The sequence below is a fragment of the Zeus faber genome (genome assembly GCF_960531495.2).
Source record: "Zeus faber genome assembly, chromosome: 1".
In the NCBI taxonomy this organism is placed as follows: domain Eukaryota; kingdom Metazoa; phylum Chordata; class Actinopteri; order Zeiformes; family Zeidae; genus Zeus; species Zeus faber.
In genome coordinates this window covers 31,137,352-31,145,372 of record NC_137193.1, presented here as the reverse complement: position 1 = coordinate 31,145,372, position 8,021 = coordinate 31,137,352, and positions in this window count along the sequence as shown.

The window sequence follows — 8,021 nt, the reverse complement described above, 5'->3', positions numbered from 1 at the left end:
TCATGCAAAAGCTGTCAACCCTCCCATTTTCCCCAGGATTCTCTCGTATTTTACTCTTCTTTCCAGCTGTATCCCATATTTTTAACTTAAAAAACAAAAAAGGTTAATGGCGCCACCCATCTCCACGATCTCCGCTCCGGTGCTAAAATGGCACGATCAGCTATACGTCCCCATTCCCCCGTTTTTCAAAACAAAACCAATTATAACAGTGTGATTTTATTGTAGATGTATTTATTGTAATTGAATAAAACCAAAGAAAACACTGTGCGTAACGGTGACACTTGTCAGTCGCCGCCCACCACCAACGGTGTGCCACAAAGAAAAAAACAATGACCTTATTTTCAAAACCCAGTGTTGACAGTTATGGATCATGCAATGCATGTACAATGTCTGCACAATTTGGTTTGCTGTGCACAAACTGAAATAACACAGCATCCTGACTTAAATAACTAAAGAGGGAATTATTTCATGAATCGGAGGAACTAAACAAACTGTAGAAAACATTTCTGAACAATTTCCGCCAGTTCTTTAGGTCCTTCACCGATTTGTTGGCGAGTGACTTTGAGCAGTAGCTTTTGGCATTAGGCAGAGACTCCACTGAACAAATTGTTTTTTTTTGAGGATTCAGTTCATTTCACTCACTTAAAAGATTATGTCAAAAAGAATGAATCGTTCACAAACGGTATTGTTTGGAATTTGCACGCCAAGGTCTTCCTATTTGGTCTTTGTAAACGGAAATGATGTACGTGTTTATTTGCATATAGAGCCGGGAAGTGAGATCTGATCACAAGTGGTTACTCGAGACGCATGGGGAGACGCATTCTAATGCCAGGTGTGAACAGACGTACTTAGAGCCGTCCACTTGTGATCGGATCACCAAAGACGCATGTTAATGCCAGGTCTAAACAGGCCCTTTTATTATAGCTGTAAACTCCTGCTTTTGATTTTTATGTCACAATGCTGCTGGCTACAGAATAAATAGCACCCATATATATGAGAAGCTCGGCTGAGGCAATTTTCACCCCATATGCAGCTCCACTGGAGCTCTGGCATCCCGCTTGTCCTAGCAACACCATGACAGCCCTTCGCTGTCGGAGACTATCTCTTCCCAAGACCACACAGCATGTTTCATCTGGCCGGGCCACACTCTAAAGTCATCTGTAACTGGTAATTCATGTCATTGCAGGATATTAGTTTGTGAGATTAATTAGGACATGCTGAATTTATGTTGCTATTCCCGGCAACTACTATACTTTTTAGAAAAGGTTTTTCAAGCAAAGAGAGAGAGGAGATTCTATGTCAAGTTAAATTAATACATAGGGGGGGGGGGGGATGAAAAAGCCAGAAAATCTTCTGAGAAATCTTAAGAAAAACTGCCAGAAAACAGACGAATTATCTTTTTTCTACTTTGAAGATAAATTAACCAGAATTCTGCCTATTAGATTGTTGAGATGTTTATGCAGATGAATGCCTTTTCACCCTCTTTCCCTTTGGATGGTTTTGGGAAGAAGTGATTGATGTTGAGGACCATAGGAATACATGCCAGATTGGCTGGTTTTCGCTTCAACACGTCATCATCCTAACGCACAGCCGGATAGCAGCAAATGAACGGAATAAAATGGATGAAATACTTCGATCCACTGAATCACATACCCACCCAACACCCTCTTGGAGCTCAAATAGCTGCTCAGTACACTCCATCATGCATTTCTGCTCTGGAATGACCTAAATGCACGCCACGGTGCAAGTTGTGGCCTCCCGGTAGTTTGACGAAATGAGGCATTGATTTGCAGTCTGCTCTCGGTAACTGGACGCCCTGTCAGTCACGTTATCAATGGGGTGTGAGAGACTTTCGGTATTTGGCGCATGAGATTCTTCACACAGGGCGCCAACCCAAACAGCAGCTCCAGCCCAGGGACCAACCGTGCTCTGTCGTCGCCATACTTCACGCTGCAGTCTCAGCACAACCCCCCCCACACACACACACAGCCACTCCGCCAGAAAGTAGATGGTGCGTATACCCTGTGCAAGTCTCTCAGCATTAGAACATTAATTGTGTAAATTTTTTTTAAATAATCTGGTAATTTATTAGATATAAATCATCTAATAACAGAATGACCATAAGCAATGGTTTAGTGTGTGTGGGTGTGTTGGGGGGGTCTTGAAGGCACAACAGTTCAGTTATGGATTCAAAGAATGAGTTGAATGGTTTTAATAAAATCAAAAATACGGCACTCACATTTTGACGGTAAAAATATTTACAGACTGGTTTTACTGAAGTTTGATGTGAAACAGGAGAGGAAAGACGATAAACGTTGCTATGGCGATTTGGAGAGTCGCTATTCAATATAATGTTTGGAGGGGGGCGGGATGTTTTGCGGGGACGTTAATGTTCTGGACGCATCAATACTTTTGGTCCAGTCTCTTGGGCTCTTTCAGCCGTTTATCGTAGAGCAGAGTGCGCGATTCGACTTAAACGACTTGCTTCTCAAAGTCCATGTTTCTTCTGAGTGGAAGTTTTTGTACCACATACTTGGACTACTTAAACTATACAAAACATAATGTATTAAATATAATGTATTAAATCTGTATAAAAGGGATCCTTATCATACACCCAGGGCTGGGTTCATCGGAATTCAGTGTTATTAAGTAAAACCTATTTCTATGGTATTGTTTGAATAGCGTTGATATTATTGAGTATCAAAACATTCCAATACGGCAGAATTAATAAAATAAAATAATTTATAAAAGTTCGATAGTTAAGTATTTAATCTCCAAAAATAAAACTAAAGGTTTCTACATTAAGAGTAAATAATGTCTTGTAAATGTCTTCCACAAAGGCTTTAAAAATAAGCAGTATGTGACCTTTTACTCAGTATTTCCAATATAAAAGAAAATATATATGAAAGAAAATTGATGTTTCAAATAATATTGCTAAGGAACCAGTATCGAAAGTCTATGTACTCTGTACCAGTATCAAAAAGGAACCCTGAGATAACATTACAGACAAAAATTGAAGTTAAACAGGAACTGATCTCTACACGTCTTATCAGCAGAGGTGTTTGGGTTTTAACAGATTATGCACATCATGACCCTTGACAGGAAAAGTAGCGTCCAGCTGTCCAGTAAATCAGTGTGTTGTTCTGATGTCTTGCTGATTCACGGTTTGGTCTTCATGAGAGCTGGGGAATTTTGTGATCCCTCTGCGTGTTAGCAGTTTAAGATCATATTCTGCTGACCTTCCGCCGGGCGATTAAAAAAATAAATAAATAAGATGATCTCATGCTTGAACAAGAATAATGTTGCCATAATGTTTTCCTGACTTGCAGCAGTGGTCAGCATGGCTTTTCACACTTTCTTTCACGTTCTTTTATTCCACCACACATTCTCTCAACTAGAAACAATTATAATCATAATAGGAATTAGCTTTGGTGTTGCAAGATCAAAATTGCAAGGCTGTACGAATTCATTGAATTGATTGGTTTCGGCTAGAAGACCAACTCTGTGTTCATCAGCGCAAGTTTCACTCTGAGATTGAGACTATTCTTAGTGACGAAAGGTTTGACTCTTTTTGGAGTTTCGGTTTTTGACGAGTCACTCAGTAAAAGTGTCGTTCGATTTTCCAACTCTAGGTTTGTTTGATTCACTTGGTGTAAAGCACGGTGAGCAGGGGAGGACTTCCTGAACAATAAACAAGAGTCAGAAGAGTTGGTTTGGCTCTGAGTTGTGAATGGAATTCTCACAACAATCCTTTCAAAAACAATTTATTTCGGTGGAATGCGAAGAGTTAATCAGTCACATTGAATATGGATTGTGCCAAATGCCTTGGCCTTTTTTGCCTTGGACTTTAATGTTACTCCTCAGTAATTATTTTCATTTTGTCAATTGAGGATTCACTCACTCGCCCGCTCTTTTGCCGGAGTGAATCCTGAGTCATTAAAAAGATTTGTCCGCCATGAGCAAATTGTTTGCGAGTCTTGCATCACTAACTGTTAGTAGGGCATTATAATTAGCACAGTTCTATATGTGTCTGCCGATTTTAGTGGCAAGCAGGGTAGCGGAATTATTTTATTTTGAAAAGTGTGGAAATCACAGATTTAATCACGAGTCCAAGTCAAGTCTCCAGTTTCTTAGTCCATGTCCAAGTCTCCTTCCCTCAAGTCCAGATGGAGTCCCAAATCCGACAGATAACGTGACTGACAGTCCAGGTCCCATCCCAAGATCTCTCCAATAGCTGATTGTTTTTTCCGAGTCCGATCCCAAGTCAGGAGTTTCCAGTCTGAGCCGAGATTTCTGAAGGAAAGGGCCGTTCCTCAAACAACAACATCCAACCAGTGAGGGATGGGGGCAAGACAATACGGTCCCTGTACGAAGACCGGTTTATGGTCCTAAAAAACAGTCGAAACGGAGCAGGATAGCGGGGACCCTTTTGAGGTTTTATTGACCGCTGTTGACCGTGGCTCTGAACCAGACACTCCATGCAGAGTCATGATGGAAAACGAGCGGGAAGCTTTCACTCATTTCACTTTCATCTCCATTTATTGTTGTTTTGTTTGTTTGTACCCCATTTCTCCCAGCTGCATCACTGGCGCTGGCCCACTTGAACTCTCTCACTTGCCCCCTCTCGCTCTCCTTTTTTCTTACCTCTTATACTTCCCCTATTCTAGACGGTGGAAGGGAGGGAGGGAGAGAAGCACATTTTCTTCTTTCGATTATATGATTTTACCAGTTACGAGTGCTCAGAATAAACCGGATTCTGGATGGTGTGACAGTTTGTGCGGGACTAGAGGATTTCTTGTGTGCTCTGCTTCAAACAAGTCAGCCGCTCCGAGAGCAGCTCTGAGTTGAGCAATGGCCGTTTTGCTGCAGCCGTGTTAAATGTGAGGTGATAATAGATCAGTGTTCTAATCAGACCATTATCCGTTCTCTGCCGCTCTCGGTGCGTGGGGCACTCGTCGCTGGGAGTCGGGCTGTGGGTGGGGAGCCGTCTGCCGTCGTCTGTTCTGCGGTCTGTGTGTGCGGTAGCCAGGAGCTAGTCAGGAGCCTGATGGGGGCGCAGAGCGGGCACGGCAGGCCTCACCTTTGCCCGGGGCGTTGGGGGCCAGCTTGCCTGCATCGGCGGGCGGTTCAGACGGGGTGTCGGTCTGTTGGGACATTGTCCTGTGAGTCCTGTGAGAGTCCTGTCCTGTACACTCACAGATGGATACATCACACACACACACACACACACACACACACACACACACACACACACAAACACACACAAGCGGACTCATCACAGGCACAAACACACCACCAGCACCTGCTTTGAACACACCCCTCGCTCTCCATTTTTCCCTCATTTACTGCCATAGCTATCACAGGAAGAGGCCACGTGCCGAATTGCTGTTCCAATTTCCGTGGAATTAATATGTTTTGTCGATACGTGTTGTTGTCTAATGTTTCTTTGTTTACGTTTTTCCCTGTACAAGTTTCATGTTGATGTTGTTTTTATGTTTATTTGTCTCGCTCGTGGTGATTCTCTCCTCTTGGAAGTAAAGATGATTAGTTGTTTATAGATCAAAACATGCTAAGATTGTTCTCCGAGGAGAGGGATTGGTGGCAGTTCAGTGTAACAAAATGCTGTGCTCTTATAGCAAGCAGTTCTTGATGATTAAAGCATGAATAGAGTGGCATTTCATGTTCAGAAGTTGAACTCAAACTTACAGACTTACTGTCCTAGATGCAATGGCATACAAATACTCTGTGTTGTATGCCAAGCATGCTGACAGCACAAGTTTAAAAAAATGTAATAAATGAAGAGACCATTATCTATTTCTCTCTAGAGTTGGTCTGTCTTTGGACTTTGTATTGTGTCCCGTATCAATGAATCCTATAGGTAAATACAGTGTAGTTATACGTAGTATCACCTTATACTACTACATATCAGGGTTTCCACACATGTTTTGGCCATTTTGAGGTGCCAATTTCCATAAATTTAATGCATTACTATTCTTATTTAGTCCAAAATGCAACTAACTTAAGCCAAACAAGAACTCACTCACATTATTGGTCAGAGTGCAACTTTTTTATGTGAATCCAAATGTATTATATAGAAATTTGGATATAATTCAAATCTATTTAACTATTAATTTCCCTAAAAATATATTAATTAAATATTAATATAGTATAATATATCAGTATTAAAAATGTCCCACAACCCTGTGTGCCTATCGATCAACTCCAAGTTGGGTCGCGACCCAAAGGTTGACAATGTCTGCTATATGTCTGGTATATGAAATACATATCTTATGCAGTACCAAACTTATGTGGGGTGCTTAATTAGCCCAGCCTATCTAAAATATATTGTATGCGTGAAATGTTGTTTGAAATCTTCATAAATCGACCAGGTATTATGTAACAAATATACAATTTGCTATTGAAATAAATATACTTCCCCAACAGAAGGATAATGAGTCCAGTCTATTGTGTATGGGATTATATCAGGGATGGTTAAATCAGGGTATTTTTATTTTCATACATTTTACATACTTTAATATTTTTTCATCAGTCATGTTTTAGGGTGAAATGTGAGTCTGTATTACAAACCAAAGTTCCCATAATCAACCATAGGATCACTTCTCAAGACATTTAGTTGAATGACTGGCCTCCCCTGAGTCAAACCTCGACATGCTGCTGAGCTCTGTGGCCTCGGGTTTTATTTCCTATGGTTTATTTCCTTTGTTTATGGTTCCAGTTCTAGTTTATAGTCATCGTTCTTCACAGCTGCGCGGCCCTCAGCAACACTCCAAATGTCCTCCACTTCAGATCCTTGGAGATTTGTGTTATCATGTAAGTTCCACCTTATTTCAAGTTCAAGTTCAAGTTGGATAGCACACTGTTAATAGGGCTACACAACGCAGTGTAAACTGTCTATGAAGTGTCTCACAAATTGAGTGCACGTTTAGGTATTAGTGATGAATGGTTTGACTCTTTTTTGAGACTGAATTTTCAGGCTCTTTCTTTGTTTGATTCAGTTGGTGTGATGCATGGTGAGCAAGGGAGGAACATGAATTATGCCAAATTCTTTGACCTTTTTATCCACTTTGATATAGGTTGTCAGTAATTATTTTCAGCCTACAAGTCGAGAATTCACCCACGTACTCGCTCGCCGCTCATTGAATCGAAACTGAAGGACCTTGTCGGGAACGTTGCTGGGCTGCCCCGGGTGCGTGCATGATTCGCAGTTCACAGATCTTCTCATTTGCAAATTAACCCATTACAAAATCGAAGGCAAAATACGCATGGGTGTTTCTGTTTGCAAATGGAGAGTGAGACCCTGCCTGTGAATGCCTGTGTGCCTGCCTGGTTATTGAGTGGCAAGCAAAAGAAACGACTGAAGTCCTGAAGTGCCTCCCGTCATTTAAAAGATTTGTTCAATATGAAGTCGCTATTAGGTGTAGGTAGAAAGATTAAACAACCTTTAGGTTTTAGATATAATGTTAGAGATGCTTAAGTTTAGGTATAATGTTAGAGAAACATTATACCTAAACCTTGTATCCGGAAATATGGACAATTACAAAGCGGCGTCATACAATCTGCGGAGGGCGGTGAAGGATGCTAAACGGACGTACAGAGGGATTGTGGAGCTACAGATGGAGCAACGGGACACCAGACACTTGTGGCAGGGGCTGCAGATTATAACAAACTACAAGAGCAGCCCTGCCCCAGCCACGAGTGTGGACGCCTCCCAAGCCAACGAACTAAACTCCTTTTATACGCGGTTTGAGTCTAGCAACAGCACCGCTAGCTCGCCGGCTAATTGGAGTTACACTGCTGGGGATGAGCACACACTCTCAGTGTCAGAACATGACGTCAGGAGGGCTCTGATGCGGGTGAACACCAAGAAAGCTGCGGGCCCAGATGGCATATCTGGGCGAGTAGTGAAGACCTGTGCTAACCAGCTAGCCCCGGTGTTCACTACAATATTCAACATCTCCCTGGCTGAATCAGTGGTCCCGTCCTGCTTCAAGAGGTTCACC